Source organism: Pinus tabuliformis, chromosome 6 (genome assembly GCF_031772625.1).
Source record: "Pinus tabuliformis cultivar Carrire ecotype Pingquan chromosome 6, CPIR1, whole genome shotgun sequence".
NCBI classification, from domain to species: domain Eukaryota; kingdom Viridiplantae; phylum Streptophyta; class Pinopsida; order Pinales; family Pinaceae; genus Pinus; species Pinus tabuliformis.
The window spans coordinates 1,711,754,742-1,711,765,971 of record NC_142292.1 but is presented as its reverse complement, the minus strand read 5'-3'; the positions used below and the strand labels follow the sequence as shown (position 1 = coordinate 1,711,765,971).

At 33.9% G+C, this 11,230-nt stretch overlaps 1 pseudogene; it reads right to left on the bottom strand.

The window, feature by feature from the left end:
- Positions 1–1,734: 1,734 nt before the first annotated feature.
- LOC149265591 (cullin-1 pseudogene) lies at positions 1,735–3,960 on the bottom strand (annotated as a pseudogene).
- Positions 3,961–11,230: the final 7,270 nt, after the last annotated feature.

Sequence of the window (11,230 nt, the reverse complement as noted above, 5' to 3'; positions counted from 1 at the left end):
AAGCCAACATCTCCAGGACAAAGGAGATCAGGGCCAATAGTTTACAGAGAGTGTTTGAGAGAGAAATCCTGGAGTCTGTGTCCTAGGGATATCCTTTTGTGCACACTCAGGGATAGCAAGGGTGATGTAACCCTAGGCTGACATGTACAAGTGAAAAAACTTAAAGCGGTCTTTGTCACAAGTTTTGGTCATGTTATAAACGCAGAGTGTCGAAAAAAGAGTTGCAGAGGTAACACCTTCTATGAGAGATAAGCCATCTTTCCTTTGGAAACTTGTTACAATATCGACTATAGTGGTTCTTTAGGGTTTTAGCTTTAATGACTAACTTTTGATATATATATATATTCTTGCTAGTGGTGGTTCTTGTTAGCTTTAACTATTTAAGAGTTTTAAAGTACTTGAGGGGAAATTAAGACTTTAGACTCAACTCTACACAAGTGGGTGGAGATAAATAAATTGTAGTATCTACTATAGGTCACAGAAACAATAAGTTCCAGCAGATTCCACAACTGAGGTAGAATATGTGGCAGCAACTCAAGAAACAAAGGAAATTGTGTGGCTTCGAAAAATTGTGGAAGATTTGTAGGAGAAACAAATCCATTCAACTCCTCTTTTGATTGAAAACACTTTTGCAATAAATTTGGCCAAGAACACAAAGTTCCACGATTGAACCAAACACAACAATACAAACTATCATATGATCCAACATCAAGTTGCGACAATGTTCCACAAATGAGCAGATAACAAACATCTTCTCCAAAGTTCTTGGAAAGGAAATTTTTGAGATAATCAGAATAATTCTTGGACTCACCAACATCACTTCAGATTAAGAGGGGGTGGGGACTGTGACTAATTTTTGTGAAAAAGTATTATCGACATTTTCAATTCTTTCATGTGCCCAATATGAGAATGAAGTAATATATGAATTATTTTATAGATTATTTTATATTTGGTTTTTATGCTGTGATTGGTTTCATCTACTTGTGTCAGTGCAAAAAAACAATAAAATTAAATCATTTTACCAAAGTTTACTTGTGGCCATACTCCCGCTAAAAAAACATTAAAATTAAAATACTTCACCACGTTCTACCAAACACAATTAATTTCATTTATAGTTTTTAGCCTTCCTTCCAATCGAACTGATAAGCATTATGCTCCGATGAAAAGTTGTTTTGGAAAATGCACTGAGGACACGCGTCAGATGGTAATTGTATCGTTGCCCCTCCGGAGAATACCACTCTCAGTGAAAAGGCGGTGCTATAAAACAGCTAGTTTAGCAAAGGTTTACGGTTGCTGCAGTTGGAATTAATACTTCAACAACATTATTTGACTTCTGTTGCCAGCCGAATATAAGCCTATAATGATGACTCAAGTAGATGAAACTAATCACAGCATAAAAAACTAAATATAAAACAATCTCGAAAATAATGTTTTTAATTACGTACTGAAAATTAATGTTTTTAATTACATTATACATACACGGTCAAATAAAAAAAATGAATGTCAAAACATATACAAACTCGTAATATCACGGCTACATGAAATCTAATTCTACAACGGCAGGAGTAATAATTTACATGAAATCTAATTCTACAACGGCAGGAATAATAATTTACATAATAATAATAATAATAATTTACATTATCCATAAAGTCAATTAAAAAGTTCCGTATCCTGCAAATGAATGATTGAAAATGTAGCCTAAAACAATATCCGAAAATGATACAATTTCTTTTATGCTACATATCGAATGATATTAGGATTTTCTTTGTCCCGTTCTATGAACTCCCTTGAAATCAGATCTTCAATCTGCTTCTGCATTAAGTTAACTTTTGGTTTGAACGTGGCTTGCAGTTGCTCAACGCATTCAACCAGTAATTCCTGACTGCTCAAGACTTTTCTAGCCTTCATTGTCCGAACTATCGCAGCATCGATGGCATGGCATCTATCGCCATCTACAACCTCGCTGACTCTCTTCTTCTCATCCATTTGTGGAAGTGAAATCTTAATCCTCGCAGATTTGCAGGTGAAGCTAGCATTGAATTCAAAACTATCAGTTTTTGTTATTGTTTGAGTCACCGGCTCCTTCAAAATAATCTTGTACTTTCCACATACAAATGAATGAAGCAGTCTAATAACATCCTCCTCTCGCAAATTTAATTGTGAACTGATTTCTTCACAGCTCAATCTTTCAAAATCATTGAACAATAAAAGCATGACTGCCTGGTTGGTTGATACTGCAATTTCTATTGGCTTAGTATCAAAGTTTCCTATAAGTTTACAATTTCCCAAACAATACATCCATGTAAGTTTACGATGCTGATATTTTGTAGAGTAAAAGCCTTCATACGCCCTAATACATTTAAGAATTTCCGCTGGTGGATTGAGGTTGAATAACTTGTAGGTTGGCCAGAACCCATTATTTAATACTGTAACAGTCAACTCTATTCCAGGATGCACATTTGAATAATCATGAAGATATGTGTTGAAGTCAGGTTGAGTCTCCCTTGCCAGTGTGAAATCATTAACCATGCCCTGCATCTTTGACGTTAGCTGGAGACCATATTGATCCTTTATCTTTGACAACATGGCTCGTTCATGGCTCTCATTTGCGCTTTTATGGTGTAGTAATCTGGAAGCTAGTTTTTTCCTGTAAAATTCAGCAAACAAATCTCTATCACTAACATACTGAAGGAGATTCGCCGCCTTTTCAAGAATACCCTCAATATGATCATCACTTAAACCGCTCTTTTTAAGCACGTTGTCACAAAATGTAGCCAGAAACTCTGCACATGTGCTTTCTTCGACTTTTTTATCACATATTACTTCAAATGCGTCCCTCAAGGCTTTATAAAAAATATTGCTTCTTTGAAATGCCTCCACAACGTAACCACTACACTTATCATGCACTTCAATAATCTTCTCCACAAACTCATGTGCTGGAATGTCATCTATATTATTATTATTATTCTTGACAACATCTTCCACCCATTTAAATAATTTTATTCCTTCGCTGATTACATGCTGTTTAAAAATATTTGCAAAAGGTTCCAAGCTTTGAGGTATTCTACAGAACAGCCTGTACATTCTCGAAAGATCGTCTTTCTTGTCGTTTGTAAGCAAAACATGACACCCCGAATACTTATTTTCCAAAAGTTGAATATAGTAGCGGGAGAGGATTTCATTTTCTACTTTCTCTAATAACTTCTGCTCGCTGCTGGAATGCAAATAGTGAGCAACTCTTTCTTTCTCACGTCTCAAACATTCTTCGGCCTTTATCATATAGTCAGGACACGAATCCTCCTCTAATATCCATAATGAACCCTTCCTAGAGTAGTAAGCTCCAGTATCTTCCAACATGGGAGCTTCAAAGTCTTTTTGGTACAAATCCAAGCGATCCATTCCCATTTCCACAAAAAAATTCACAATGTTTCTCAACAAAGCGCGATCAATTTGTTCTCCCTCGCGCTCTCGATTAATCAACTCAATCACCACATTCTTCACATTAATCTTGATACCGTGATACACCACGTCACGGAAACACATCACTCCAACTTTTACTAGCGAAACCAGGGAGTTTTGCCCCACGAAGTAAAGATCCAAATAAAAGAACATATTTGAGATGAGTCTAACCAGCACCTTGTCATAATTTCCCCAACATTTCTCAACTTCTTTCAACAGGAACTGATCATGCACTTCCCCTAAAGCTGGCAATACTGTGACAGCAACGTATTCTTCCAATGAAATCCTGTACTTGTCATAGAGTTGTTGTGAGTACACATAAGGAGGCCTTTGGGTGCACATTTTGTACACAGTTGTATAAATGTTAATGTACTCCGTTACAGGAAACTCGCCTTTTAAATCTGTTTTGAGAATATTTATCAACTTTAGGATGCCATTCTGAATAATATCCCATCCTTCATTGAATTCTATAGTACCTGTATCTGTTGACATCATCATCTTTTTCCAAGTGGTAACTGCCCGCCTTTCTTAGCCTTCACCTAAACAAAAGAAATTGTGTCGACTGCGCCTAAACAAAAGAAATTGTTTCACATGGTGAGGAAGAAGAGAAGAACCATTTTGATATATTTATACGGAGATCGCCACTCCATATGGGGCACCCAAATTTCTGGGCCGACAATATGTGAAATAAATAAATTATGAACCATATAAACTTCCATCTCAAACTACCGTACACACCACCGGAGGGTAGGTCCACTAACTGGATATTATAAAAATAAAAATATTAGAAACAGATTTCATAACATGACTTTCATGTTACTTCCATATTTATAAATGCGATATAACTTTCTACATGGAACAAAACCTGCCTTTGCACCCCAACACGGGGACACATCATGCTTCTCATGGGGTTGGACGGCAATCCCTAGTTGGCATCTTGTCTTCGCCCCTAACTACCTACCTAGGGTTCACACTTCATATGCCGGGTTTCACAATGGTGGAGGTGGTTTGGATGGGAGCCATATAGGCCGGGTTTCACATTGGTGGAGGTGGTTTGGATGGGAGCCATATAGGCCGGGTTTCACATTGGTGGAGGTGGTTTGGATGGGAGCGAGTTAGGAAATTATATTGAACGTTAAAAATTTATATTTATATTTATTGAATTTTATTGGGAGAGGTTACTTTATTCGAAAATATCACAACATTAAATTTAAGAATTTTAAAAAATAGTTTATAAAAACATTATCTATTTATGAAAGATTTAACACATTAAATATTACTTTTGAGCATGTATATTTGAGTATATATGAGATGCAAACTTCATTATTGAGCCGAGAGGCTCATTCTACTGTACCTCAGTCATCAAAATTAAATTGAAATTTTGCTCATATTCAGCCAAAATATTTAGATAATGTCTAGTCATAAAAAAAATTTAAATGTGAAGAAATCTGATCCCTCTTCGCTCCTGTTAGATCCCTATTTAAGATGGCTCTTTCCATATATACATTTCAACAATTTATACATACTCGCAAGCAAGTATCCACCTTAACAATTTGGCATAACAAATCATGCATACAAACCATAAAGCATTGACACATGGAAGGAAAATGTTAATGAAAAAATGGATATCTATAATATCTATTCAAAGCAGTGGTTTTTAAAATTAGAAAGGTGCATCTGGTTCCTATTGGTAGGGGGTTAAATAATGTGATTTTTAGAGGTATCTTTTGGTGGGTGTGAAAACTCATTATCTTCCTCATTGTTCAAAGGTTTTTTGTTTCAGCTGCATTGGATCAATGTTCCTTACGAGGCTACAATGTCGCCCATTTAATCGCCCTTAGGGGAAGCTAAAAATAGATGAAAATTTGTCTTGTAAAATATTGTAATTTCATAGTAATTCTGGGTCGTTCATTATGCAGATGATCTCACGGTAGAAGTTATGTTAATCTAGGGTTTTTTCCCTATAAGGAAACCTTCGGTTTATATGAGGGAATTGTATTATGAGAATTTATTACGACTATGTATTATTATTATGAGAGAAAAAGATAGAGTAGGCTATGTGAAAGCGAAGAGGAAATTACAACGCATTTGTCGCACATTGTATCTTTCCATTTTGTTGGATAATATAAAAGGAAGGACTGAATTTTTCTCCATGGATGTAGCCCAAATTGGATGAACCACATACATCTGTGCCTCTCTTGTTTTATGCATTTCTTTATTTGTTTCTACACAATTTTTTTGTGTATTTCATTGCTCCGTTAATTAATTTCTAACATTTTTCAATATGTAGTCAAATCAAAGGTATTATTTAATATGCCATGAACGCATGTGATATGTCATAGGTTCATTGAGTGAAGCCTCCATGAGGCTCTAGCTTCTAAGCTAGGCTAGCTTATGATCTCTACAAGTAGCTTATGGTATGAGGTGGTTTGCACAAATACAAAAGTCCTTGGTCAATTATAGAATGGATTTGGGCCCCAAATCGAAGGAGATCAAATGCTTCAGTTATTTGGAAGGTGATTGTTCACTCTTTTGAGGTGATTGAAAAGGGATTGGTTCGGAAAGTGGGTAATGGGGAGCATGTTAGAATTGGATCAAATCCATGGGTTGCGAGTGGCCCAAACTATCGTCTCCCGCAAATATGGTAGATCATCTTTCAACAATTGAAGTTGAAACATTGGCTCACGTTGCAGATGAGGAAAGTTCCTCAATATGGGGGCAGGGCTGGCATTCAGCGCATCACCTTAATCTACAAGGAAACTAGGACGATCTCTAACGACATTTCATAGCCTATCTAAATGAATATGATTCTTGCATCAGGGATAGAGAGGATTCACTAATGTGGACTCATGCAATCTCTCGAAACTACACCCCTAAATTGGCGTATGTCTTTCTAATCGAAGGTATGAAGCCCCCTTTTCTCTCTAGGTGGTGGAAAATTCTATGGAAGATCAAATGCCCTACAAAAGAAAATCTCTTCCAATTATGTATCCTGGAATTCTGTTACTCCAAAAAAGCTTCGTGCTCTTCCTCTCCTACTATCGTGGGGAATTTGGCTCACAAGGAAAAGTTGTTGTTTTCTAGATAAACATGTTATTCCATACTTTGTGGTAGCCCAATATTTAGTGGTACATGCATTTATCTTAAAATCTTATCTCATTCTATGTTCGCGTCCCACTATTGAAGAAGTTACTGATTTCTCTGTTCTATGGGCATAGTTCGATGGAGCCTCTTCTTAAGAGGACTCCTATTGGGGTGGGGTAGATATTCATTTATCACATAGCTACTCTTTCAAGATGAAACTCAGTCTAGGATCAGGGAAAAACAATTATGCAAAAATAATGGATCTGAAACTTCTCATGTTATTTTTCTTAGAATCAGGTGACGCATTCATATTTTTGTAGATTCAAAGATAATTGTTAATTGGTTCAAAAACATTTCTAGATGTCATATTTACATGGAAAGGAATAGAGAAGTCGATGCACCTTCTAAAGCGAGTACTACACAAGATCTGGGTTCATGGAATATAGTGGAGTGCAATCATGATCAAGAGAATGGATACTACCATTGGAATTTCATTGAAGGGCCTCAATTAGAACAATAAACTATGCATTTATCCTTCCATGATAGCTTTAGTTACAATTTTTTGCAGTACTTTTAGTCATTTTTGGGACTGCTCGTCCATTTAGTTCTATTTATGCTATGTTTATGTCGTTGGTTGATAGTTTTTAGTGGATAGTTTTGTTGCTTTAGACATTTTTCTTTGTGACAACAATATTTATTGTGAATTCTTGATACAATTAAAAGGATGTATGATTTTTGGATAGTTTGTGGCTACAACCTTTTTTTTTGGGTTTTTGTATAGTTTTCAGAATATGTTTATGGCACAGTTATATGTGGATGGTCTTTTGAGTGCTATTCATGGAATATAAAGAATGCAATTTTCACCATGAATGAATGTGATTTTCCAATTGCCATCAAATTGAACATAATGCATAGATCCTATAGGTTTTTAAGGTGCATAAATGACCCACCTTACTATAACCTTATTTGCTACTTAAGAGGGGTCTCAATGTAGCCACTATAGAGGTAGGAGCCCCTACCGGAGAAATTAAAAATTTTGTGATTAGAAAATTCAATACTAAATTTGATATCTATCCACATCAAAAGAAAATATGACAAAATGTTGCTATCATAACAAGATGGTTCAATTCTTTTCTTGCTTGAAAACACAGAAAAATATAGTAAGGAAAATTAAAAACATTTTTTCATTGTTTGTACATGAGAATTGTCCATATTCATATGATTGCTACAAATTTTAATTTTCCTAAACATAATTCCACTTTTAGTTTAATGTTTGCAAGAAAAACAACATGCCATCACTTTCTACAATTTCGAACAATTATTGTTCTATATCTATCCATTCTAAATGAAATCAGTATGTTGAAAGATGGAATTGATTTCTTACGAACACAATTTGGTGTGGCAAAATGAAGATATGCAAAAGTCAAAAAAGTATCTGCCCATGCTAGTTAGAGCCTCTCTTATACTTATCTCTTCATTGGATGAACCTCGTTTGAATTTGCTCTTTCTCTGGCTTCGGAAAATCAACATGCATGAAATAGTTGCATCAACATTGATAGGGTATGGGGAAATAAGACAAATTTGCAATATTGTGTGAGCAACGTGTTCTTCGAACGAAATCATGAACTTGTCATAGATTTGTTGTGCGTACAAATAAGGAGGTCTTTGGTTTCACATTTTGTAGACAGTTGTTTAAATTTTTATGTACTCTGTCATAAGAAACTCATCCTTTAAATATCTTTTGAAAATATTTGTCAATTTTAGGATGCCCTTATGAGTAATATCCCATGTTTCATTGAATTCCATAGTTTTATCGGTGGAGATCATCATCGTTTTTGAAGTGGTAAGCGCTCGCCTTTCTTAGCCTTCAACTTCTGTCAAGTGAGATGTGGCAACGTTACATAGAGGCCTTGACTTACACCGAAAATGTCACCTAACGTAACCCAATTGCATCGACTGTTGTTTGCGTAGCTTTTTTCACAAAAAACAAATGAAACGGATGGTCTCACATTGTGAGGAAGAGAAGAATGATTTTGATATATTTATACAGAGATCACCACTCTGTATAAGTCACCCAAATTTTTGGGTTGACATGATCGTGAAATATTACTTATTTATGGAATATTGAACACATCAAATTATTATTTTTTGTATATATATATGTATATTTGAGTATATATGAGATGCAAACTTCATTATTGCATAGATATACATCAACAACTTATACATACTAGTGTGCAAGTATCCACCTTAACAATCTGGCATAACAAATCATACATATGAAAAGTACAAACACTCAACAATATTGATAATTCTATACAAACCATAGAGCATAGACACATTAAAGAAAAATAACCACCTAGTGATAATCTTTATAATGAAAATAGGTTACTTTAATCACATACATTTAAAATACTCATTAACACACCCTAATATTTTTATTTATTTTATTTATAATAAAAAAAATAAAATTTATTTATTTATTTATTATACAAAAAATTATAGTAAAATATTTTAATAGACAAATAATCACCCACATTTAGTTTTTCCAATTAAATTTTATATTTAAACACGTAGGTTTATGTACAGTGTATTATACAAAGGACCTTTTTTCTACCCTTTGTCAAATAGTAATATATAAAACTTTTAAACAATTGAGCCAACCTTGCTTTCTATTACTTAGTTAGTTTGGTCCTCTATACAAAGGGATTATGGTGTTTGTCTTTGAGTCAATTTATTTGACTTTGATGTTTAAATCTATTTTAATGAAAATATATTTTATTGTTATGATTTAGAAAAAAATAGTTTTTTTTTTTTAAATTAAATAATTTATTATTTGGAAAAATTAAATAATTTGCTGAATTTTTTTTGTAGATGATTTAAAAATATGATTAATTAAAAAATTTTGATTGAAATTATTTTTAACATAAGTTATTTTTATATTTATATCTCACATAAATAGAAAATTTAAGAACACAGAAAAATAGCGATAGTCATAAAACCAAATTTTGAAACTTATTCTAATTGAAGTTAGTATTAATTGATACATGGTCACTTATACTAATTTGTTTATTTGGAGACTGAGAGAGAACACCCACTCTGATTCCCTAAACAATAATGCAGTCAAAGGCTTTAAGACTCTATTAACTCAACTTTACCACCTAGCCAACTCCTGACCAACTCATCACCTCCTCACCTATCATTGCAAATGCACTCGAACCATGCAAAAGAAATCAACTATGGTTGTTTTAGATATCTACTAGCTAGAAAGTATTGATTCAAGATAGGTTCCCCAATCATGGGGAAGGAATGGTGGGATTTTTAGGTTTGATGCTCACAAGGATAAACTATCTCGTTTAAGATGCTTACAGACTAACCAAATGGAAAAACTAATGGAGACTCCCAATTTTATATTTTAGGTAATCCCACCATGGCCCTTGTCCCTAAGTAATTATGACGATAGAATATCTGTTTTGAGAATATTTATCAACTTTAGTTCGATGGAGCCTCTTCTTAAGAGGACTCCTATTGGGGTGGGGTAGATATTCATTTATCACATAGCTACTCTTTCAAGATGAAACTCAGTCTAGGATCAAGGAAAAACAATTATGCAAAAATAATGGATCTGAAACTTCTCATGTTATTTTTCTTAGAATCAGGTGACACATTCATATTTTTGTAGATTCAAAGATAATTGTTAATTGGTTCAAAAACATTTCTAGATGTCATATTTACATGGAAAGGAATAGAGAAGTCGATGCACCTTCTAAAGCGAGTACTACACAAGATCTGGGTTCATGGAATATAGTGGAGTGCAATCATGATCAAGAGAATGGATACTACCATTGGACTTTCATTGAAGGGCCTCAAGTAGAACAATAAACTATGCATTTATCCTTCCATGATAGCTTTAGTTACAATTTTTTGCAGTACTTTTAGTCATTTTTGGGACTGCTCGTCCATTTAGTTCTATTTATACTATGTTTATGTCATCGGTTGATAGTTTTTAGTGGATAGTTTTGTTGCTTCAGACATTTTTCTTTGTGACAACAATTTTTATTGTGAATTCTTGATACAATTAAAAGGATGTATGATTTTTGGATAGTTTGTGGCTACAACATTTTTTTTTGGGTTTTTGTATAGTTTTCAGAATATGTTTATGGCACAGTTATATGTGGATGGTCTTTTGAGTGCTATTCATGGAATATAAAGAATGCAATTTTCACCATGAATGAATGTGATTTTCCAATTGCCATCAAATTGAACATAATGCATAGATCCTATAGGTTTTTAAGGTGCATAAATGACCCACCTTACTATAACCTTATTTGCTACTTAAGAGGGGTCTCAATGTAGCCACTATAGAGGTAGGAGCCCCTACCGGAGAAATTAAAAATTTTGTGATTAGAAAATTCAATACTAAATTTGATATCTATCCACATCAAAAGAAAATATGACAAAATGTTGCTATCATAACAAGATGGTTCAATTCTTTTCTTGCTTGAAAACACAGAAAAATATAGTAAGGAAAATTAAAAACATTTGTTCATTGTTTGTACATGAGAATTGTCCATATTCATATGATTGCTACAAATTTTAAATTTCCTAAACATAATTCCCCTTTTAGTTTAATGTTTGCAAGAAAAACAACATGCCATCACTTTCTACAATTTCGAACAATTAT